The sequence below is a fragment of the Diadema antillarum genome, unplaced genomic scaffold (genome assembly GCF_040938485.1).
Source record: "Diadema antillarum isolate AM-2024a unplaced genomic scaffold, OU_Dant_1.0 scf00000216, whole genome shotgun sequence".
In the NCBI taxonomy this organism is placed as follows: domain Eukaryota; kingdom Metazoa; phylum Echinodermata; class Echinoidea; order Diadematoida; family Diadematidae; genus Diadema; species Diadema antillarum.
Genome location: NW_027271105.1, coordinates 82,604 through 108,895, shown reverse-complemented (window position 1 = coordinate 108,895; position 26,292 = coordinate 82,604). Strand labels below are relative to the sequence as shown.

General features: G+C 39.4%; 1 pseudogene; it reads left to right on the top strand.

Moving 5' to 3' along the window:
* The window catches only part of LOC139724480 (uncharacterized), a 42,408-nt pseudogene that overhangs the window by 846 nt on the left and 15,270 nt on the right, over nt 1–26,292 (top strand).

The following is a 26,292-nucleotide window of genomic DNA, read 5'->3' as shown; positions in this document are numbered from 1 at the left end:
AAATGTTATGGGTAATATTATTCCCCCCGCCTTTACAAAGAGGCAAGTCAAGTGCTCTTTTATTATGCGAAAAAAGTGAAAATATGTTGAATTTTCTTTTACATTTTCTTTATACTGTTGTACGCATATGACTCACAAGCTGTAGTAGTCTCCTCATCCGGCGGTTCCAACACAAAAATTTTAAAAATTCATAACTTTTGCATCGATTGTCCGATTTTCCTCAAACTTTCACTGATGTGTTCTACTATTATTGTTGCATTCTCTCAATCCTTATGTTTATGAAGGTGAACTTGCCCTTTAAATTTAAATTGACTCTAGCAGTCTAACCTTTAGAGAGGTCTAGATTCTAAGTAAGAGACCTACAACTACAAATACGTGTCAATTATAATTTTATACGACTTAGTAATTTTACATGATTTTGTTTGGCAAAATTTTCTCAGTGAGTGAGTGAGTCGATTACCGGTGGCACTGGCAGTGCAGTGCCGCAACCATTTGAGTATACAGTACACTTAATAACAGTTTTTCTTGAACTCATTTTTTTTTTTTTTTTGTACCTAGATTTCTAATGCTCATGAAAAACTAAATTGTCAAATTAACTCATCAAGATTAACAAATTTCACATGTAGACTGCAGTGCAGCAAAAATATGATTAACGTTAGTAAAAAAGTAGTAAATTTATTATTGTTGTAAAGGTAGGTGATTCCATAATATTCACCTTTTTGTGGTATCGCATGACAGTGTAGACCCTCTAAACCACCAGAACTAAGGTTTAATGAAGATGAGTTTACCGCAGATATTATTGGATTGTTGGTGTTACTTGTTTGTTGTCTTGTAAGAAAACATGTCTGACATTTTATCATTTTTTTTCCCCCTTAAAATTGCCATGCAGCACTCAGAAATTTCTGCCTGAGCAAACAGACGTGTGGAAGTCATATCTGGAGACGTGGGGGGAGTCCTTCATTTGTTCGCCCAACAAGGTGCGCTACCTGCTGAGGAGGGGCGTTCCCCGTGAGCTTCGACCAGTACTGTGGGCCAAGCTGCTATGCTGTGAGCAGCAGCAGGAGACTTCTTCATTTAGCTACTCTGTGAGTCTCTGAGGACTTTAGATTGTTACGCTTGCTGAAAAAAAAGGCTGTCCTTTTATGTGATGTTAAAGGGAATGCAAACCCAAAGAGCAATGTGGATTGAGTGAAAGCAGCAACATTAGTAGAACACATCAGTGAAAGTTTGAGGAAAATCGGACGATTGATGCAATAGTTATGAATTTTTAAATTTTTGGTGTTGGAACCGCTGGATGAGGAGACTACTAGAGGCTATGACGTATGAGTGGACAACAATAATGAAGAAAATTCCACAAAAATTCATTTTTCATAAAAATGACAAATTCCATCAACTTGATACTGACATATGTTCTGGGAAGCAGTATTATTCCCCCTGTTTTCTGAAAGCGGTTAGTCAAGTGCTCTTTCATAATGCTAGAAAAGTGAATTTTTGTGGAATTTTCTTTATATTTTCTTTGTATTGTCGTCCACTCATACATCATAACCTCTAGTAGTCTGCTCATCCAGCGGTTCCAATACCAAAATTTTAAAAATTAATAACTTTTGCATCGATTGTCCGATTTTCCTCAAACGTTCACCGATATGTTGTACTAATGTTGCTGCTTTCACTCAATCCACATTGCTCTTTGGGTTTGCTTTCCCTTTAACATGTGACACAAGGAGAGTCATATTTCCTTTGCTGTAAAGAATAAAAGTAATAATTCAAACCCTTGTTTCTTGTTTAAACATTACAATGTATGTACACACATGTTTTGTACGATCTCTGGAAACATATTCCTTTCAGAAAAGTAGCTTTTATATTTGATTTCTCCCTGTTCCCTCGTGAATGCATGTGTGAAGAAAATAATTTCCCAGGTTTCAAATTGTTCTGACTGTACACTTTCTATTTCGTCATTTTCAAAAAAAAAATTGTCAAATCTGTGTAGGAGTGTGTACGTGCCCTGCGTTCGCAGCTGGTGGAACTCGGCATCAGTGAGTACTGCCTGAGAACCAACCAGGCTGACGTGTGGGACGACGACGAGGATGGATCGGCCAAGGGAGAGGGGAAGGGGAGAGCCGGCCCCACCCGCATGAAGCACCTCGTTCCCCTCCAAATCCTGAGACAGATCGTCGTGGACTTGGGTGAGTTTTTCCAAAGTGTTCCATCTGAGTTCTACAATTGTCTTTGATCCCCCACAAATGTAATGTAATTGAATATGTACTTTGCAACTTGGATTTTTTTTTTTTTTTTTTGGGGGGGGGGGGCTAAATAAACAGTCAAATAAAAAATTAGCTCATTTGAAGTTTTATGTAGGGATTTAGAGCCTAAAGTTTGATGCACAAAAAATGTCATGCATAAATTAGCATGATTAGCATAATTTAGAGAAAATGACCATGGAAAATTAATGAAGCCCAGGCTATAAAGGGTTAACCCTAATCAGGCTGGGCTTTTTTGGCTATGCTATATCTGGGGGGGGGGGGGGGGGTGGGCGGATTACGCCCCCCCCCTTCAGATCTCGCCTATGGAACGCGTGATCACGGCGAAAATCAGCACATGCAACGCCCACGACGTATACTATCAAAATGTATGGTTGCTTTCTCTGAAAAATTTTTCTTATATTTTATATTAATTAATTATTGTAATTCATGCATAAAATCAGTTTTGGGCTCTAAATCACTTATTAATGCTCTAATTAAGCTAATTTCTTTTTTAAAATGCTTCTTGTATCATTCTCCTGAGACATAGGATAAAAAAAAATCTGTATCGAAATTAATTTCTTATGCATTTGATTGTTTTTTTGAATTTCTTATGTATTTCATTGTTTTTTGACCTTTTGTTTTTGTTTGTTTTTTGGCCAAAATTTGTCACAGACATTTTTCGAAGCTTTATTATGCTAAAATAAATTAATTTCGTCCATTCTAAGTCAAGATATGAATTTTTATGTGAATTAATTGAAAAAACACAATTTGCATTGGATTTGTACACAAAATCACGTTTTGGAGCAATTTTGGGGTTGACAAATTTTTTTCGAACGGGCGTCGCTTCAAAACGGTACGCGCGGGCGCAACAATTTTGGTCTCAAAAGTTGCGCGATACTTGAAAGAAAAAAGTCATGAAACATCGCGGCGGGAGCTTATCGCGCTGCGAAGATATTGCGCGAAACGTCGAGGGGGGCGGATTCCGCCCCCCCTTCCCCAGCCTGATATGGGTTAAGATAAAAACTAAGTGAATATCAGATATTCTGTCAGAGTGATATGACATATTGGGCATTTTAATATAGAAGCATTGTTCAGGGAGTGCTTTCTCTTTTTCAGGTCATACAGCAATTTTAGTCGAGGGAAAAGTATTTAAAACAAAATAGTATACAACGAAATGGCTACACAGATGAGTTTTTGTGTAGCAGTCACATTCAAAATACAGAGCAAATTGTTATGCAAGACCAGGGAAATAATTTCCTGTTGTTTTATTGTTCCATCCAACCAGAACGCACCTTCCCCACCCACCGTCTCTTCATGGGATCCCGGCCTGAGGCAAAGGAAGGAAGGGCGTCTCTGTTCAGACTCCTCTGTGTCTACGCGATTTACAACCCGGAAGTGGGTTACTGTCAAGGTAATGAGAAATAATACTAGGTAACTAGAAAGGCACATCTATTTGCATCAGCCTCATAGATCACTGTGTAAATTGTGTTAGCTACTGCCATATATATTAATCATCTGGTCTGCAATATGCACACTGTAAACATTTTTATTCTAATAATTTTACTTTTTCTTTTTGACTTCTAGTGAAATTATATATTCCTGGGTGGCAGAAATGGCTCTTACAATTTGTATTTCTTTCAGGGCTGCACGTGCCCATGAAAAAAAAAAGTTGTATTCCTGCCACCTCAAAATCGGAATTTGTAAGTTCAATGGGAGCATCTCAGTGCATGGTATACTGTATACGGCAATATTTTCGCTTACAGATATTTTCGCGAATCACGGTATCAGTGGCATTTTCGCGTGTTGTTAAATTCGCGATTGATGCTAGTAGTAGTAGGGTCTACTGCCAAGCCGGAGAAACACTTTCAAAGACTTGCCAACGTACTCGTAACGTTTTTCCATTTGCATTGTGACTTCCCAAACATGACAATAGAAAAGACACAGCTAACTGTTAGTAGAAGATTTATAAAATGAAACAATAATTACGGGAATTTGCAGTGAGACACTCACACACGGCATTCACAAGTACCTACCAAATGTTGCAACAAATAGATGTAGACTACAAAGTTTCAGAGCTGCGCTAGAGCGTGTATAGCGCTAGCGAAAGTTTTACATGCATCCCTAGGCCTCACCCAACAACCATGTCGAGCCAGTGTTCGTTTGCGTAGGGTAACGTAGCACGGAGATTGCACATTTTTATGAATGTTTATCATCGTACTGCACTTCCAGAATCGGTCGCACCGTACGCACTCGATTTTGTCATCAATTTGTACATAAGGTATGACGGGATAATATTTTCGCGTACGTGTCTTTAATTTCGCAATCAGCCCAAAGCTCGCGAAATTCGCGAAAATAAAACCCTCGCGAAAATAACAGCGTATACAGTATTTGTTTACTATCATTATCCTGCCCTCATTGTCAGGTATGTCCTACCTGGTCGGTATGCTTCTAATGGTGATGAAGAACGAGCAGGACGTCTTCTGGGCCATGGTGGCGCTCTTCGAGAAGCCCAAATTCCTGGCAGGATACTTTGATGACAATCTAAAGAGGTAAATGTTCTGAGAAATTCTCATCGAATACAGCAAGGGCAGCGTAGGTGGTATGGGCATTGTAATGGTATCGTCATGCTCAAATCCTGCTGGATTGACGAAGGAGGATATAACCAAGGCAGAAATTGAAGCAATAACATGTAAACTCTTGCATCAATATATGTAACTTCAAAGACATCTGCTAGTGTGGGAATACTACTACTACTACTTCATATGGGCATACTTTAATTTTCATTATTTGTATGGATAACTTTTTGAAGTTCAAAGAGGTGGTATAGTTTGGGTTGGGATAGGGGATTCAGATTTTTACTATTTGTGAGATAATTAGAAACCACTTCTGAAATATTAAAGAGTGTACAATTCTATGACAAATTCAAAGTTTATATGATGAAAATCAGTGTTGATATGACTGAGATATCTAACAGCAAAGTAAAACAAAGAGGTCTTAATGAAAGATAGGTACCATCTTTTATTAAGACCTCTTTGTTTTTGGATATCTCAGCCATTTCAAAACCAATTTTCATCAAATAAACTTTGAATTCCTCGTAGAATTGTATACTTTGTCATATTTAGCTCACCTGAGCGGAGGCTCAAGTGAGCTATTGCGATCGCTCTTCGTCCGGCGTCCGTCGTGCGTCGTCCGTCTTGCGTAAACCTTTACATTTTCATCTTCTTCTTGAGAACCCCTCGACCGATTTTCACCAAACTTGGCAGGTATGTAGCATCCCTAGGGGGATAGGATCTCAATTTGTTCAAGTGGGCACCATACCCCACCTGGGGGCCCCCAGAGGGGCCCCAAACCCCCCAACATGAAGGAATCTTAAAAAATCTTCTTCTCAAGAACCAGAAGTGATAGAGCTAAGTTAATACTATGAATTAGTACATTGATGACTGTAGTTTCAAGTTTGTTCATGGTGGAATCAGGGGTGCCCCCCTTGGGACCCAGGGGAGGGGGGTGGGGAGGGTTCCTAATGGGGCCCAAATTGTACATTTTCATCTTTTTCTTGAAAATGCCATTATGAATTTTCACCAGAGTTGGCAGGTAGCATCCCTAGGGGAAAAGAATCTCATTCCCATCAAATGGGCACCATGCCCCACCTGGGGGGCCCCAGGGGGCCTAAATTTGGACCGAAATTGTAAATTTTCATCTTTTTCTTTAAAACCCTATCACTAATTTTCACCAAACTTGGCAGGTAGCATCCCAAGGGGGATAGAATCTCAATTCCATCAAAGGGGTCCCACTCCCCCCCCCCCCCCCATAAGGAATCTTTACAGATTTTCTCTAGAACTGGAAGTGATTGAGCTAATTTAATACAATGAGTCAGTATATTGATGACTGTTGTTTCAAGTTTGTTCATGGGAGAATCAGGGGTGCCCCCACCCCCTTGGGACCCAAGGAAGCGGGATGGGATGGGGGGGGGGGGGGTGTCCAAATGCGGGCCTAAATTTTCATCTTCTTGCTGAAAACAACATAATGGATTTTCACCAAACTTGTCAAGTAGCATTCCCATAGGGATAAGATCTGAAAGTGTTTGAATGGGCACCATGCTTTCCTTGGGGGCCCCAGGGGGTCCAAACTTCCTAAATTAATGAATATTAAATAATATTTTTCTCTACAATTTGTAGTTCTAATCAAAAGTGATAGGGCTTTAAGTCTTTTTTTCCCAAGCTGCATAATCCAACATTCTATAAAGTACAGTGTACTTGGCAGGTATTTTTACCAGTGTGATGGAATATGTAAATGGACACCATGCCCCCATTCTCAAAGCTACCCCCACCATAAGTTTCCAATGTTCTCAGGTAAGAGTCTGCAAGAATGCATGGAAGGTGAACTTGCAATACTCAGGTGAGCGCGTGACCCCCGGGTCTCTTGTTCATAAGAGGTTTCTCATTATCCCATAATAAAGTTGGAAACCTGAAGCCCCATCTTAACCAAAACTATACCATCCCATTTGTGGATGAATGTTGGCAACCCTGTGATTATAATGGGCAATTAACTTTAACACTTTGAGGACAAGTCCTGAGTGTACTTGGGCAAGCGTCTATGGGAAATATGTGTTGTAGCAAACTTAAAACCGTCCTCAATGAGTTAATACAAATGTATATGCCCATAAATTAGGACCTAAAGTTTTTGTTCCAGGTTGCAGCATTCATCTACTGTACGTAACTTTTTCTTTTGTTCCCCTAGGATACAGAGTCACGCCCAGCTCTTTCACAGACTGCTGCATCAGCGATTCCCGCGTGTCGCTCGTCATTTTGTAAGTCGGGATTTTACTCTTTTTTTTTATGTAACTATAATTACAGCCTTTAAAAATGTAGCAGAATGTCACTGACATCGGAGAGAGAGAGAAAAAAAAATGCTGTGATGATTTAAAATCAAAGACATTTGATCAAAATCCAAAGTTAATCTGTAAAAGAAAGCCATGGATGAGACCATTCCCTGTATTCATCATGATAACATCATATTTTTTTATTTTTCATACTGTTTCAAGTGGAACCAAAAATTGAATACAAAAACAAGCATTTCATAGCTGTCAAGAATGGACTAGACTTGTCCATATGTGTTGACATTTCAACTATTGCTTACAGTTTTAGGATTTCAGTGACAATAGCGAATCTACAAGTGAATAATTTTGACCTGATTAACATTTCTGTGTTTCTTTCTCTGGTCTTGTGACCAGTCAGTGAGGCATTTCATCAAGTTTGATATTCACTGACAAACTTGCTCTCTGCCAATCAGATGCAAGGATTTCAATAGCTTAAAACGGTTGTCAGTGACTGACAAGCTTTACGAAATGCCACCCAGGACTTGCTGGGAGCACAGCCTCGTCCAATAGTAAATGTGCAAGTACTGTACATTGTTATGACTTGATTAACACTTCTGTGTTTCTTTGTTTGGTCATGTGATCAGGACTCGCTGGGTGTGCAGCCTCTGATGTATGTCACCCCGTGGTTCATGTGTCTATACACAGTCTTACCATGCTGGGACACCGTCCTTGCTGTATGGGACCTGATTCTACTTGACGGTGAGTCATGCACCTAGAGCACCTAGAGGTGTCTCGTATTGTTAACCTCATTGGAAAGAGTGGGTATATTTAGAAAATGTGCATGGGTTTATGCAATTGATCTCATATATTCCTTGAGATTATATCACAGTGTAGGGCGATGAAGGAGAGATATGAACCAGGCAGAGAAGTGCACATATTCTGACGCACTGCTTCTAATACAGGTATACATACAGCCACACAGTTGCTGCGGTGGACGATTCAGTCAATAGGGAGCTTTGGATTTTTGCGACGGGGATATTCAAAGGAAAAAAACATGTTCTGAGCATACGCAGAAGCGCGTGTCAAGTCAATCTATTTATAGCTTGCATCGTCCTGAGTTTTTCACTACGCGTTCTTGGCTATTTTTATGTTCGCTCAATTCACGAAGTAGAGAGCTACTTCATGCACCAATCATGTGGGGGCGTCATTTTATTTTTCATACGTTGCGTCCCAGCGTAATCTAAAGCTACTTTTTATCACGACGCAGGGAGAGAGGAGATGGTCCAACGCACTTGTCGTCTCAAACATCCACGCCACAAATCTAAAGCTCCCTAATATTTGAGAGGGGCAGCTGCAAGTTGTTGAATAGGCATTGAAGGATGAAAGCTTTTGCATCTCCCTATTACAGAAATAAACAGCTTGGGATACTAATGATAATTAATGATGATAATAAACATATGTCTATCAGCGCTTTTCTCTGAATTATTGATAAAAATTATCAAATTGATTACTAGTAAATGTTTGAATAAGATTGAGGTGTATGTTTTTACATACTGTGTGAATTTGGTTAAGGAAGTACAATGTATACAGAATCCAAAATGCTCAAGATGACTTTATTACCTCCGCCAAGGGAGGAGGTTATGTTTTCGTTACCGTTGGTTTGTGTGTTCGTTCGTACGTTCGTTCTTTAGTTAGTTAGTTAGTTTGTTAGTTAGTTTGTCCGTGTGCAAAATAACTCAAAAATTAGTTAACGGATTGAGATGAAACTTGCAGGAAAGGTTGAGAATGACACAAGTAACAAACGATTAACTTTTGATATTGATCCGAGAATTTTTGGGGAATTTATGAAGGATTTTTTATATTTTGGCAGGTAGGGTCAATGAACTTGGGAGTTCAGGCTGCGCATATTTGAGGTTTGCCTGCGCGCACTAAAGTGTGTGCTCTAGTTTCTGCTGGGGTTAGGTGCGCCGTGCAGCTGAGGGTTTATGACTTAACAAAGGCTTCTCTATTGGGAAATCGGGTGACTTTCAGCGCACAATGCTATATAAGTACGTATGGGTGGAAATCACTGATATCTCTACGGAAGAACAAGATCAGTGGTGAAAATGATTTGCATGCTTGGCGGAGGTCTGCGCTCTCAGAGTGCTTCTCTAGTTTTACATGTTTCACTTTCAAACGCATTGTGTCCACTTTAGTGGCAGCCATCCATCCACCTTTTCTTATGCAAGTACGACAAATATTAAATTTGGTGTCTCTGCTTTTTGGCAGGTGTTACCACCATCTTCCGGGTGGGGCTGTCCCTGATTGAGGTCCACAGGGACATCATCTTGGTGAACACAGATCTGACCAAGATTCTGCCCCCGTTGCTGCACCCCAAGGCAGACAAGTAAGTTGACCAACCCTCCACCTCAGTCCATCAGGATTGGCAAACAGTATACAAATAGTGATTAGTCATTTGTGCCATGGTGCAAGATTTTGTAGGAGGGGGTTGCTTACAAGATGCTATTTTTATTTTTATTTTTTTACCCCGTTGAGGACAAGTCCCCGAGTATACTTGGGCAAGCGTCTATGGAAAATGCATGTTGGAGCAAAATCAAACCGTCCTCAACGGGTCAAGGCAAATGGGAAACTGCGAGATTGATAAAGAGCATTGTATGTGTAAAGTATTTGGTCACCTTTTGCTAAAAACTGCTTAATACCACTTGCACGCTCAATTGATAGCAAGAGCTTCTGAAAATTGTTATTTACAGCAATTGGTTGCACAACTGGTTAACCGCCATTTCTTAATTCTATACCTTTTACGGAAGTCCATCATCAGATAAAGCAAAACGAAACCTTTCACGTGATACCTCACTTTTTACATAATATTAGGATGTTCTTGATGTTATGATAACAAATATTGCAAATTTTTCATCATTTTCTTTATTTTTTTGTTTTGTTTTATCAATCGCACATATCTCAAATTAACAAGAATGGAGTTGAATCTTTCTGCAATCGAATTTTTCAAATTTAGGGTGATTGGCAGTTGACCAAGTCTCCCTGATTCTGCAGGAGACCCTGCCTGAAAATAAATTGCAGTCTCCTCTTCACATCCTGACAACAGAGTGTAAAATGCTTTTCACCGCCTGTGAATCATACATCTGCATCTCCTTGGTTGTTTTTTGGAACCTCCCTTAATTTGTTCACTGTAGGTGTTGGCAGCCCTGTAGATGTCATGATCTATAATACTTGCATTAAATGGTTTACATGGATGGATGGTGATTGGTCATAATGCAGTCACATGACTGCATTATGGTTTACATGGATGGATGGTGATTGGTCATAATGCAGTCACATGACTGCATTATGGTTTACATGGATGGATGACTGCACATGACTGCACATGGTTTACATGGATGGATGGTGATTGGTCATAATGCAGTCACATGACTAAATGCAACAAGGATTGAAATCCTTACGTTGCGAGCAGTGACAAGCTGTCAAGTAACATAATTCCAGAATTGGACTTGCTGCAGACTGTACCTAGAATGAAATGATATGCATTATTGTAGACCTTATACTGTAGTGTAACATGTTATACTGCCTTGTAAACTGCTGTAATATATCACTTGACAGTCCCTTTGGAGTCATACATTTATTTTCCCTTGAGACAATCTTTTCCCTCAGTACTGCATACTTTGGGAAAATATTTCATTTTTATGTAATTTAATTTATATTTTTCTGTTTCCAACAAGATTATACGTATTTACAAATCTTTAACATCTAGTATGATTACTTGAATACAAAATATTTTAGATATTTAGAGAATTGTTTCATGTTATGTAATATAATTTCTTGGGGAAAATATAACTCACGTGGGATGTCAAGTGTTACCATATACCTCTAAATGCAGTCAACTTTGCCTAAGTGGAATCTCTTTGGACTGAAGAAATAGCTTCAACTTTGAGAAAATTTGACTTATGAGGGGTTAATATTAATAGAATATAAAGAGAAGAGCACTTGAAAAGACCTTTGACTTGGGCAATAATTTGACTTATGCCAGGTCGACTTAAGCAAGGTTGACTGTCGTCAATATCTGTATAATGTTGCCCCCCTCAGGGTGTACCATGATGTCCTCATGCCAGTGGTGTGGAAGACTGGAGTGGAGAAATGGGAGATTGAGGCTCTCCAGGCTATTATCGCTGAGGAGGAGGACCCTGAAAAAGCAGGTAAATATTCTATTAGATGATATTGCCCGATCTCGATATCAATCTTTGCCCTGGACCGATTTCACGAGTCACTGGTGCATTAGATTTCAGAAGTTGGACCACAGGCTGGGTGACAATCTGAACTGAACCAACAGGGCTTTGTTGACGGGGAATTTGAGACCAGTTAAAAGTTTGTCTGAAAAGAAAGAGTAAAATAGGACAAGCAAAACAGTGAAAATTTGATCAAAATTGGAGTAAAGGTAAGAAAGTTATGGAATTTTGTGCAAGATTCACATAATTTTTGTGCAACGGATTTTAAACAATGCAATTGATTGATGAACAAATTTCCCCGCATCGATGTAAATAATTTGTCAAGCAGTTGCATGGCACAACTTCATGCAAGAATTTTATCAATTTCAGTTCTTGAGCATTTGATATTGACTGTAATATGTAAATGTTTTTTTAGTTTTACAGTTTACCATTCATTGTCCTCCCTCCCCCTCCCCCCAAAATGTCCCACTTTGACAGAGTAACATGTATGCGTACAGCGACATTGTTAATAATGATCTATGAATGAACTGTCATAACTCAATGACAGAAAAAAGATCTTTTTATGGTTATTACTATTATTTCTTTTTTTTGTTGTTGCTGCTCTTGAATCAAGAAAACATCTTTTTTTTTTTTTGCTAAAAAGAACATACATTATAGCTGAAGCTATCTAGGTATAAATTTCATGACTGCTGTCCTTATTTCGGGATCTCAGGTATGAAGAGACGACGTCGTGCACAGAAGCTGTTCGGAGAAATGAGCCCCCAGAACAAACGAATCAAAATCGAGGAGAAACCCAAACCAGGTTTGTTTAATGCTAGTGTAATAGTGTATACTTAACAGCTCTTTTTTGGCTCTTTTTCTTTTTTATGTCATGCCATTGTTATTTCATAAATATGATGCCATAAACAAAATTTTTTTCATTGTGGATTATGAACACACCTTGAAAAGTTGAAAACATTTCTTGTGCTTGTGTTGCTTCCATCAATGTAATATTTTCAAAACAATGCTTCATGAACCAGGAACAATATTAACACTGATGTGTGTCCTCAAATATGTCACTTCAAAGGAGCTCATAGGGCCAGTTATCGTGTTTATAATTCTTAAACCAGAGTAAATTTGTGCAGCCTCCTTGCATAGAATATTATGTTTGTGATTCATATTGTCATAGAGATACATGTAGTTGAGTTAATAGCATTCTTTCATTCCTCTGTCACATCTTTCAATTTCATGTGTAATGCACAGTGACAGCCAATGGCGGTTTCTTCCAGCGCGTCGTCAACATGTTCACCCCCAGGAGCCAGCGAGGTCTGGAAGATCCTCCTCCTCCTCTTTCCGTAGAGTCCTCCAGAGGGCGCCCTGCCCCGGGTGCAGGCCGGCCAGCGAGGACCAGACAGCGTCATCAGGCAGGCCACAACAGAGGACCGGGGACAGCAAGACCCGCTCGATGTCACACCAACGCTCTGGACACGGAGGGGCATAAGCGGGGAGCGGTGTCCGTTGGCAACTTGGAAGAGGGGATGAGTGGAAATACCCACAAACGAAGTCAGCGGCACAAGCAGCCAGCAACTACTGCATGCCCAAAGTTTCAGTTTGACACCAGAGTACTTGGTCAAAATACCACCAGTACTCAAGCAGAGAAAGTGAAGAAAGTCCAAGGTGAAAAACATCAAGTTGGTGATGATGAGGCGGGACCAACATCTTTTGTCAACCCGAGATACAGTTCGAGAAGAAACACACCGAGATCTGCTGGAAAGAGCAAAATGTTTGGAAAACTCCACTCCCAGATCTTTGGCGCGGAGGTGATGCCAGCTACCTCCATCTCCCATCCGCTCCAAGATGTCGGTGAAAAGTCCACGCCATCGCCAAGGAGGCGCAGTTCTGGTGGGTCTGTCCGCAAGAAGCGTCTGTCGGGGGCAAAGATGTCCAGTCCGCGTAACCGGCAGAGTTCGTCCAAGAAAGGAGCAGTGAAACCTGTGATGGTGGCAAGGAGGAGCGGATGGCTGTCTCCTTACTGTCGGCAATTTGTCCAAACACAGCAAGCAAAGTCAAAAGCACCACAACTCCACAGCAACAATGCCTCTCCATCTCGTCGTCACGGCAACCGCATCAGGTCACCGCGAAGTGCAATCAGGGATGCTGCTCTGTCACCCTGCCCTCCCTCTCCAGACATCTTCCACGCCATCAGCCCAGACCCAGTGCTGTCCCCTGACAAAGAGAACAGGTGTCAGCTGCTTGGGTCCCCCTCAGGTACCCCGCCCATCTTGCGTTCGGCATCATCCCAAGCTTCATCCATGGAAAGTCTGAACTCAACACCTGACGGGGTGCTGTCGGTTCTGGGTGACTACCAAGCACTTTCTCTCAGCGAAGTGAGGTAAGCTACAAATAGGAAGTCGGTCAGTGCACACCATGTCAGTATATTATGGAAATTGTTGAACCTGTCCTGCAGGTGGACAGTACCATCTGTTTGAGTTACAGGAATGCCTAACATAACATCAATTTGGGAAAGTTACAGGAAATAGACCGTCAGTTGAAGAATAATGGCTATTTCAGTTCTGGATGTCATGAATTCCATCCCGTTGCTGTGACTTAAGATAATGGTAGAGTACAGTCAACGTGTACACCTGTACATACAAATGTAGCAAGCTTTAAAAGCATGTTCTGTTTATAAACTGTCACTTTTCCAGTGACAGTGATGGTGATGATGAAAGTATTATAACGAATTTGAATTTAAACAAACAAGTCTGTGACATACAGTTGAATATATTTTGTAGGACAAAACAAGTTTTATATATTAGACATATTTCTTATTTCAAAATCTTTGTATTATGATTACCTCTTACTGGTAATTTTAATATCTTTTTATTATGGTTATGATATGATAATAACAATGATTGATGATGATGTGTACAGTTCAACCACGACTCCATAAATCTATCAACTTACTGAGTACTTTGTAATCCACCCACCAAAATGCAAAGTACATTGTGTCAGATCATGTCTGTTGAAAACAAACAAACTAACAAACAAAGAAACAAAAAAAAAAAATACCCCCCCCCCACTGGTATATTTATTATTCTACATCAAACATACATTCATCTGAACACATAATGCATCATAATATTTCAAATGAAAAACAACCAATAAAATATTGTGACTCAGACCATCATATAATACATATCAAGAGAACAGGTGTCTTCTGAAACACTTGCAACTTATGATTATTTCTTGCAATAAATTTTTCCTTATCATAATATTCCCTTATACTATCTTTACATAAATCAAAACGAGGTATTACACGTATTCTTTATTTTTTACAAACATAAATTTCATATCTCACAAGCATAGTAGTAATACAATTCAATGCCGAATTGTTAATACCCCCAAAAACCAAATAATTGATTTTCCAACCAAACATACTGTTTTCTTTCTTGTTTTTTCCCAGGTCTGGTGTGAAGGGGAATCTCCATCAAACAAAGACTCCGAGAGGGAAGAATGGAGAGATCATCTTCAAGACACCCTCCCACCACCCAATGAATCTCCGGCCCCGGGAACGCACCCCGGGCAGGTTCAACCTCCCCGGCACACCCAGAACGGAAGGGCGCCCCCACGTGTCCTGGCAGAATCCCCTCAATGTCCCATCCAGTAGGAAACTGGTCTGTAGGTAAGTGCGACCTACAGTAGACAAAATTAACAAATAATCCTTTCTTAAATGTGTTGAGAAAGATTTAAAATCAAGGGTAAAGGTATAGAAAATAATGAAGGGAAAAGGAAGGAGGAGGCAAGATGTCTAAATTTCCTCAGCACATAGAGTTGTACTTCTGTTATCTCTGGTATTGTGTTAACATGAAACTGAAATTGTTGTTGAATATTACCTGTAATGTTTGCTTCATGAAAGTAAAATATCTGTTTCAAGGGACTGTCGACACCATTAACAGAGTTTTCTCCTAAATAGTGATGTAAATTTGTAACAATTCTGAAATAGTTTGTTAGCATCCTTTTGTTCCGATTTCTGATTTCCAAATGTTGGCAAGAATGGTAATATTTCTTCACAGGTATCTTGACGGTGGTGACTGCATAATTCTCAAACTCTTATGCTGGAGGTTTTTTTTTTTTCATCAAGTTGAACTTCTGACACTAGACAAGGCAACATTTTTTTTTTTCAATGCTTCCGCCACGAAGTGTTGCCATAGGCATTATACTTTGGGGTTGTTGTCTGTCTGTCCGTCCTACAGCTGTACCTTCCGTCTTTCCGTCCGTAGTCAATTATGTGGACAATTTTGTTAAAAGCCTTTGGAGGTATCCCAATGAAACTGGACATATATATGTACATGTGTGAGGAGAGGAAGTTGTGCTTTTCAACTGTTCCGTTCTCTTGCTGTAGGTCAAAGGTCAAAGTCAAATTCTTAAAATTTCACTATCTCCCCATAGCTATGCAATGCATGAAGGTATTTTCTTGAGTCTGAGTGTATACATGCATTACCAGATGAAGATTCTCTAGGGAAAGTTTTGGGCCATGTTGTCAAAGGTCTAGTGAAAATGCAAAAATTTTACTTTTTTATTGCCTTCCTGATCTGGTCCTTTGAGGTGCTTATTTAACTAGAAAAGCACTCTAAGAGCGCAGACCTCCTCCAAGCAGCTGATTTCCACCACTTGATCTTATTCTTCCATAGATATCAGTGATTTCCACTCATACATGCATGCTGAAAATTGCCCAATTCCCCAATATAAAAGCCTTTTGTTATGTCCGCTTCCAGCTATGCATCGCCTCGCCTGAGCAGAGATCGCGCTTTAGTGTGCCCATGCACGCCTCAAATACGCACAGATTGGACTCCCAAGTTCGTTGATCCTATCTGCCAAAGGCTTAAAAATCCTTTAAAAATCCATAAGAATTCCTGGATCGCTACCAACATTTAATCATCTGTTCCTTGTGTCATTATTGATTTTTCCTTTAAGTTTCATCCAAATCCATTCACAACTTTTTATGAGTTGTTTTGCACACAGACAAACAAACTAACAAACAACCAACGCCGATTAAAACAAACCTCCTCCATTGGCAGAGGTAACGATCGAGTATCTTCCCGATTGCTCTTTGCAGTCTCCATGATTAGAAATGGGTTGGATGTTGGCAACCCTGATCATGGCTTTGTAGACGTAAAAATCCATGTCATTGCATTCATACACCTCTTAACTTGTAACAGATTGAAGGAATGGTATTTTTCCAACTGCAGACGAGTGGGAAACCGGCACTGAAAGCAACGGAATGTGAGAAGAGTCTTTTACTCAACATCGCATGGTACTTCCCTTTATGGGTGTCCATGTTGAGCGTTTAACAGCTTTGATATTCCTGCTGTATTCTTTACACAGTGCGAGTGCAAGAAACTCCATAAATCAATTACAAAATGATGCATGCTGATCTTGAGGAGTTCTGACAGGTTGTTCCAGATATATATTATGTCATGTGTTATTGTTAATATATTTCTGTTTCTTTTTCGCTGCGCAGGGGTTATAACCCCCCTTTTCCTTCAGTGGTATTCATTAATGTAGTCTGAGCATAACCCCAATTATTCGGCGAGCTCTATTGTGGAAAGACGGAGTTTGCTATTGTGACAGCCTTACCGTGACCTCCCTTTAGTTCACCAATACCAGACTATTGTCAATTTGATGGGGGGGGGGGGGGGGGGGGAGGGGGAATCAGGGGCTCATAGAGGGGGTTCATAGAGGGAGAGAGAAACAAGGAATTAAACTTGCATACTCTCGGAGTTAATAGAGCAGTGGCTTTGTGGCAGAAAAGCCCACACTTAGCGGCGCACTGTAGCCTTTTTGTGGGCGCTAATCCCACACTTAAAAGGGTCATTGCTTCCAAAGAATATGCCTTCCCCTTCGCAGGGCGCTTTGTTATTGTACGGGGCACTGGTTGCACACTCTTGGGGACTCTACCCCCTTAGGCAAAACTGGGGACTGTTCTTTTTTTTTTTGCCTCTCTTCTTCTCTCTTTCTTTCTTTCTCTCTCTTTTTCTTGTATTTGAAAATCATAAGGCTGTTATGGGAGTGGAAGTGTGTGGAGTGAAATTATGGGAGCAAATTTGTGGTATGTGGCCATATGAGAGAAATTTATGAAAAGGAGAAAAATTGTCCGCCAGGTTTGATAGGGAGAAAAGTGGTTGGTTGGAAACCGTTTTGGGGAGCATTTAGAGGAAGTGAAATGTCACTTACAAATTAGTCATTTCATTTGCTGCAGGAATATTTACGGAGAGATGCCAGACTTTCAGGAAAGAATCCATACTTACACTAAAGATCTTGTTGGCTGAAAGGTTATTGGAGAGAAAGTAGAAAGCGTTACACGTGGATGATTGCAAAAGGAAATTGGAAATTTATTAAATTCGTCATAACTAGGCAAGAACATTGACACAATGTACTGTCATTCTGGCCTAAGTCGACCTTGGTCGACTGAAAAGTTCTAAACCTGATGGATATTTAGACATTGAGAGAAGAACATTTTGTCATACACTGTAGTTGAACAATTAAGTATTTAAAGATACATAAATGATCATTTTGGGACGTAAATTTTTACTTCGTTGTAGGGAGAAGTTCATTATAACCTTGTGTTCGTTATAATGGGAGTGCACTGTATATAGAAAGGGCTGGTTAAATCTGAAAGGTAACCAGAGAAAGGTGGAAAGAAAGAAACAGACAGACAGACAGACAGGCAGACAGAACAGACAGCATCTGATTCTGAGTAGTTCAAGGAAGTTAGAGTATGACAATTGTGTAAATGAGTAAGTGTAGTTTTATTCTCTTCTTATTTTTATGCCTCCGCAACGAAGTGGCCGGAGGCATTATGTTTTCGGGTCGTCCGTCCGTCCGTCCGTCCGTCTGTCCGTCCGTCCGTCCGTCCCGTTTTGTTTTTGTCGATATCTCAAGAACCGTGTGGTGGTTTTACATCAAACTTGGTATGAGGGTATATCCTTGGGGGATAATACTTTGTGTGGATTTTAGGGTCACTGGGTCAAAGGTCACAGGTTATTTTGTGAAAAAAAATTGAAATTTCATGTTTTTCTCCATATCTCGCAAATGGTTCAAGGTATCTTCATGGAACTTAGTATATATGCTTGTACCGATGGGCAGTGATTATCTAGGGAAGTTGTTGGTCATGGGTCAAAGGTCGGGGGGGGGGGGGGTCAAAGGTCAAGGTCAACTCCTCAAAATATCACTACTTTCCTTAAAATGCAATATGCCTGAAGGTTTTTTTTTTAACTTGATGTATGGCATGTATTACCCAATATATATTTTTGGGGAAGCCAAAAGGTCAAAGGTCAAAAGGTAAAAGGTCAAGTGAAAGTGCTAAATTGCACTTTTTCCTCCATATCTCGAAAGTAACTCAAGGTATCATCATGAAACTTACATATTTATGCATGTTCAACCTAACAGTGATTCTCTTTGGAACTGTGAGGTCAAAGGTCAAAGGCCAGGTTTAGATAATGCTATTTTCCCATTTGATACTGAAATTAACTTTTTCTAAATACCTTGAAAATTACTCAATGCATAAAGTTATAAAAGGGTCAAAAGTCAAGTAAAAATCATCAGTTCCCCAAATACCTGCACTCTGACATTTTAATCATTCATCCAATTGAACCAAGTTCTAGGAAAGTGAACATTCAGCACATTTGTGTCAAACCTGTCATTTTAATATTTTGCCACTTGTGTGAAACTGTCATCACACATTGTCAAGACATTGTACTATAGACCTATTAGGAGAACCATGCATTATGGCGGAGGCATATGAGTAGCCGTAGCGATATATCTAGTTAAGCGATGCATCCATATTTTAACAGAATAGTAGGCACATTGAAAAGTGATTAACCTGTCTGTGGAAGTGGCTCTTAAGTGATGTGACTTTATGTCATTAATACAGTTCGACATTAAAAAGACCCAAACATGTTTTATTTTGAATTATTTCCTTATCTTCATATTGTCATATACAAGTACTTGTATACAAATATATATGAAGTATTGATTAAAGTTTCAGATATTAAAAAAATAAATAAAAAATATATATATACATATATATATATATATATATATATGTGTGTGTGTGTGTGTGTGTGTGTGTGTGTGTGTGTGCAAACATTGAGGCAATATTTACCCAAGAGTGCTTTGGTGCAGTAGACACTCTACAATGTGAATGAACCTTTACACGTCTGTAATTGATGGAACCTTGGGAAACCAAACTTTTGGTGTCAGTTTACAAAGCCAAATAAAAGGAGAAATGCACTTTAGCAGCCCCCACTTCTCAGCATGAAAAAGACAGACCGACAGACAGACAGACAGCTAGAAAAAAGGAAGACAACTCGGTCTGCCATTTGGATACGTGATGAATGCATGAAGCCTGACAGCGGAGGCTAAAGGTGATGCGAATCTCTTTGAAGTAAGCAAACAAATAGATCATCTCATTTCTGAAGATGGATTAATAGAAGATGCTTTCAATATACTCAAGAAACTCCAGTTTCTTTTTCTTTTTTTACCAGAAATCAAAGGTTTTCTTATACACAAACAAACACTTATGTCTGAACTGCACGATATTTTCCTTTAATAGCAAGCTTTGAGACTGTCCGTCCTCATTTATCCGGCCATGTCGGGACCGGCGTCCATTCAGATAAGTGATATGGCTGGATAAGCGAGATGTATTATATGCTCATGCAAGATACGTTAAACCATGTTGTGTTATATTTCAAGGGACTGTTTGATTAATACATAAGGCACTGCTAATTTACTGCACGAGTATTTTCCAATTTACTTTGAAGATTCCCTTACACTGATCCATTGATAATTCATCAAGTAAGAAGAACGGATATTGGGTGTGATTCGATAATATTACTACTTTGATGATTATCATAAATGCATTTATATTTCATGAAACGAAAATAATGGTGTTGGTACTGACTTGGGTAAGTTTGTGGGTTAGTTTGTTTGAAGGATAAACGCTCCACACATACAGCAGGTGAAAAAAAAAACAATAAAAAAATACTCGTGTGGATGAAAGCAACATGAAGATCATTGAAAATCTCACTGAAGATAACCAAAGAATAAAGGGACTTCAATATGGTTATATTAGATACATGCAGTTTCTTTTTTCTTTGTTCAGTTTCATTTACACAGTTGCGAGCTTTTGATCTGCGACGCGAACGCTATTAAAGACGACGTCTCAGCCTCCAAGGTTGGACAATGGAAACAGCTGTATCGCGCATGTGCATAATACCACTTTAAGCCTTATAGCGTCGTCTTAAGCGTTCGCGTCGCAGATCTAAGACTCGCTACTCACTGACCTCCTTCGTGATTCCATCACAGTTGAAGGGCTCAGAAGGAGAAGAACATTCTGGAATGCTGATTAAAATTCCAGTACTTTCTCCGCTTGTCGTCACAAATTATGTCAAAAAAATTATTATTCTGAACTGCTCATTTCCCTCATTGTTAGATGATTTACCGAAATTGAAAGAATTGTCTCACTCTGTTTATTGTTGTCTCATTGAACAGTTGTCATGTCAATAATGACAAACAATACAAAACAATAAAAATAATACTTAGTTTTAGCGCAATTGCATTTTTGTACTAGCATTGTATGCAATGGTTAAAAAAACAAACAAACAACAAAACGAAACCCGAGAAAAATCGAGAAAACTTTGCGACCAGTTGTCGACGGATACTCAGTACTTGGTATACAGAATTGTGATTTATTGAATTAGCGGGTAATACCATTGTGCATCGCACGCAGGAGTGGCACAAGCTGCGTTTTGGTCTTCTTGGCGAAAATTGTTTCCAAGAAAAGCTGACAATGTGCACACATATTTGTTATATAATCATATTATGCTAAAGTATAGGCACTACGAATAAAATAACGATGGTGATACAGTACTTCGAAATACCCATAGTTGTTGACAAATGGGGGGGGGGGGGGGAGGAGTAAATAACCTTCAGGGATTGCATTGCTATGTTGGGAAGATAGAGATCCGGCTGCTACGCTTTGCGACTTTATAACCTTCTTAAATAGTATTTTTAAACCATCCGGATCGGCCTGAACGTCCTGTAGTTGACCCTCCCCACCAGTCAGTAATTTGGGACTGTTGGTCCTGCTTCATCACTCTTGCTACCCCTTACACATGTTGCAAACGGAGCCAGGAAGTTTCCTCTGCTTTTCTTCTACCTCTGTTTGTCTGTCTGTCTGTCTTTCTCTCGTTCTGTTTTCAAGACCTCATGTTGCTCTTTTCTATGCTAATGTTATCTTAAAAAATCCCAGCCCCTTTTTCTTTTATGTCGCCATTGTGCTGGGGTACACTGGAGATTAATAGGGTGTCAGGGTTTAGACTGTGGGGGGAAAGGAACCCCGGGGTGCCAATTCATACCCAGAGGCGGGGACCCTCTACAGAAAACTCGCCCGCAAAAACAGGCTACACACACAGAGCTTGTCGGAGGGGGGTCCAGGGGAAGTGAAGAGCTTGAATAGGTCTTCATTATTGTAGATTCATACTGGATAATCACTGAAAAATCATGTGGGCTTTTCACGAGGTCTACAGACCAAGGCTGATGTTAGTTTAACCCTAATAAAAGAGAAGAGATAGAAAGATAACAAGGAAAATGAAATAAAAACGGTTCCGTGAAAGATTGCAACAGTTACAATTGCTCACCAAGGACTGGAATTCTCTGTAAATTGAGGAAACCGATTCACGATGTATCTTGAATTATTCAAAGTTGTCAAGGGCTAGATCCCTTCCGATGTTCTCAGAGTGTCTTAAGCGATAGTTTGCTGTTTAAAACTCCCGATGCACACCGAGGATTTGTACAGGCCGGATTTACCTTTCGCTTCTTTTTTTTTTTTTTTTTTAATATTTATTCAATTGAAGGTCTGTTGACAAAGTATAAAATGTTGTAGACGGTATAATATCTACAATGGTGTTCCTAGTAGGATTCTGAGTTACGTCTTCCAATCTCCACAAGTGTTGGATTTTGGGAGAGTTCGAGAATTTGTCAAGAAAGTCTGACTTGTTTGAGGAAAATGGACTTTAAACCAACGTCACTCTATATCTGTGATCACATGCGGGAATGCGGTTTATTGCCAGTGGTATACACAATATACACAGTGGTATCAGTAATGATGAGTTCAATCTAGCGACATAGCTACTCCTACGGCGTGAGAAGTTTTTAATAGGTGAAATGATAAGACTAGAACCAGTGCTATGAGACAACTACATGAATTCACTATTTAGTACCCCCCTCCCGAAAAAAGAAACCCACACAACATTAACAAATGGAACATTTTACAATGTATTAATTTTTCATCTCGTGTCAAATGTAGATAAGACTGTGTGCTTGATTTTACTTTTATACGCGGAAGTTAATTGAACATAGTCGTGATAGTGTGACTGTGCACTAAAAGATTTCGGATGGCATGAGAGTACAGTGTGCAACATATTATCCACTGTCAAATTTTCCAGAGCTTTTATCAAGAAATTTGATTATTTACGATTTTTGGCGTGTGTTCCGAAGTTTCCTGAGAGAGTTTGAAACGTGCCAGTCATCCAGTTCTTTTGACTTTAGGAGAGATCGCATTGGAGAGAGAGAGATAGACAGAGAGAGAAAGGAAGAGAGAGGGAGAAAGTTAATGCATTCAGATCTGTTTTGTTTTTGTTTTTGTTTTTTTACATTTGTAGCCCGGTTTCATGTAATATCAAGTGCAATTTTAGATGCTGTTCCCAAAAGAGTGAAATCGCCTACGAAATTCTGAGAGCTTGATGTCGTGAATACTCATAACTGATCGATCGATGTGTCATTGCGTTCTGCTTACATCATTATTGCGTCATCACATACTTCTTTGATAATGTTAGCAACAACGTAAGTCACAACGGATCACACTTCAGTTTGACAATCACTCATCTTGTCATTTGAATGGTGCTAACTGCTTCGATCTTTTAAGAGCTGATTACTTCGAAACGATAACGGATAATGTCACATGGCATCTGCATGGTGAGCTACGCCAGAATACTACGAATTTTGCCCTCGTCACAGGTGTTCAACAACGCATACCATTAGAAGATTTCATGACTTTCTGTAGTTGAAACGCTTTATGAACACTTGCTCGTTACCTTAAGTCGCCCAAGTTCGAAGTTTATCACATAAATTGAACGACAATCATTTTGTTTATTGTTATTTCTGTTTCATACAGTAATAAAGTGAATAGTGAAAGCTCATTAAATCGGAATAAAGTAACACACGATATCGTGCAAATCACGGTGATGTGATGGTTAAAGAATCGCTGGATATGTACATGAAAGAGATGATGATATAATGGCGTTGCAAGGCTCCCATTGGAATGCTCTCAAAACGTCACTGGAATTCCTGTTTGAAGAAAAATATTCCCCAGATATTCTTTTATATATACGTATGAATGGATTTAGTGAATGCAGAAATAGTAGAAGACACGCGTTATTGAAGTTTAGGAGAAAGCGGACGATATTTTCAAAAGTTATATCAGTTATAAAAGTTGTTAAATTAATGTGCCGTCATCACCGGATAGGACGACAATACTTTGTGATGTTATAGTATAATGATATGAAGAAAACTTTAAGATAATTCCACATTTGTTTGATTTTTCTTGCGTGATGAAAAAGCACTTGACTTTCCTTCTTAAGAAGATAGGGGAATAATATTACTCTGAACATATGTTGGTAGCAAGTCGAAGGAATGTACACATGAGAACATGGAATTTTGTGACATCATGTGTATGCTCATAATGCTTGCTGTTTATTTTCCTTCTCTTGAAAGGAAAACAAATACCCCGCGCTTCAATCTGTTCTAGAGCTGTGATAATCTAAAAGTTGCTGAACCTTCCCAATTGTTTACAAACATTTTGATATTATATTTTAATTGACACGTGAATAGAAAAGATGTGGTATCAGCTCTGATTTGCATCCTATGAAATTGTGACCAACATAGTCGCTTCATGACAACATGTGAACCTTATACAATGTAACTCCACAACTTTCTTGCTTTTGTCCGACTTTCGTGAACTTTAAAAACTTTTGCTATCTGTAACTCTCACTGTCTTTAACATAGTATGGGAATTGGGATGCCTCTTTTAAGCTGCAATTTGTTCATTTCCGAGTGATACGCCGAAGAACATTCTAGGAAAAGGATGTCGGCATCTCTAAAGGGACCAGTGGTGGGGTGAAACCAAGGACAAAAGGGGAAATCCCACTTGGGGGATGGGGGAGCATTGCATACAATGGAGTTAAACAAGTTGGGAGGGGCAAGTGTAATTGGATGCGATAAGCGGAAATTAATGGCACGTGCGAGCCAACGATGTTGGGAACAGTAAGCACATCAAAAAGCACAAGGGGGGGGGGGGGATGAAAGAGTAAACAATAAATGAATCATCTTTTGTCTTCCTACATGTCAATGTATATTTCCGATCGATAGGAGCAAGCTTGACTGCAATTAAACAAATTTTCATTCTTTATACACGTCATTTTTTGTGTATGTTGTTGTCCACATTCTGTGTGGTATGTTATCGATTTTCGTGTGAAAGGGGCACCGTCTACTGCCTTGCAATGAGGTTAACACCTCAATGTGCAAATGGGCCAAACTTTAAGTTGCATCGTTTTCTTTTCTATTTCTTTTCCCCGCTCGTGTAGATCTGCGAGAGCCGAGCATTCTTTCAAGTCCTTCCATACGCCGACCCCGCTGCGGAAATCACAGGTAAGTCGGTTGATGGAAGTTATATCCCTCCTTCTCCGTGAAAATCGCCAGGTGGTGGGAGTGAAAATCTTAGAGTCTTGAATCGATGTGCGTTTCATAGCTAAGGATATCGATATGATGCAGCGGATATACATCCCACACTTAGTGCACTTTATTTTGACAACTTAAGCCAATTGGGGGGGGGGGGGGGAGGGGGAGAAAGCTTTATTTTGAACATCTCTGGGAATTTACATAGGACCACCAACAATCAAATGTCGGAGTTTTGTTTGTTTGTTTGTTTGTTTTTTCGTTTGCAAATCACTTTTGACGTAATTGCTTCAGAATGTGCGGATATAAGTAGAGATTTATAGCTGAAGATAGCTATGAACATTTATGATTATTTCAAGGCATTTTGACAGACATGTTTTAGACTGTTAAGGAGGTAAGGAAAAAGGATAGAATTCGTTCTCTGGTTTGAAGAGCAACGTCACGCCATGCTCCGGCTGATTTTAGATAAGAGTTAAAGGGATAGTACAGTATTGGTGGAGATGAGAATTGGGCTTTTAAATTTTTGCGAGATACCAAGAAAACACTTATTATATAGTACAGAGCATACCATTTTAAGAGGAATTCAAAGTTTATTTGATGAAAATCGGGTTTGGAATGACTGAAACATCCAAAAACAAAGTAAAACAAAGCAATCGTGATAAAGTGTGGGTCCCACACTTTAGTAGAATTGCTCTTTTTTGATATCTCAGACATTTCAAAACCAATTTTCATCAAATAAACGTTGAATTCCTCATGGAATTACATGTTCTTTCATATTTCATAAGAGGTTTCTGATTATCTCACCAAAAAAATGTTAGAAACCTGAAATTAGGTCTCAACCAAAACTGTACGATCCCTTTAACTAAAGTCAAACAAAGAATTAAAGAAGTTTCGTTACTGTCAGACATAAAATGAGAAAGTCGTCGGAATTTTGATGTCCCATCAGATTTGAAGTTGCACATGTTTTTTGTTTTTAAGGAAACAGTAATATTTGTTGCATCCTTTGACCTTCACTTAAAAGGCATGTAATCTCCTCTTTTTAGAATTAAATTAATATGAATATTCTGTTTCCTTCGCTATAACTTAATCCGTACAACGTTAACTAGTGAAGATGGCAGGGGTTGTTGCTACCGAATTGTCGAGCAAATCTGTTGACGCGTATGTCTTCATAAGCTCACGTTTGAACACTTTTAGATTGTTTTGAAATTATCATGCCATTGCCTCA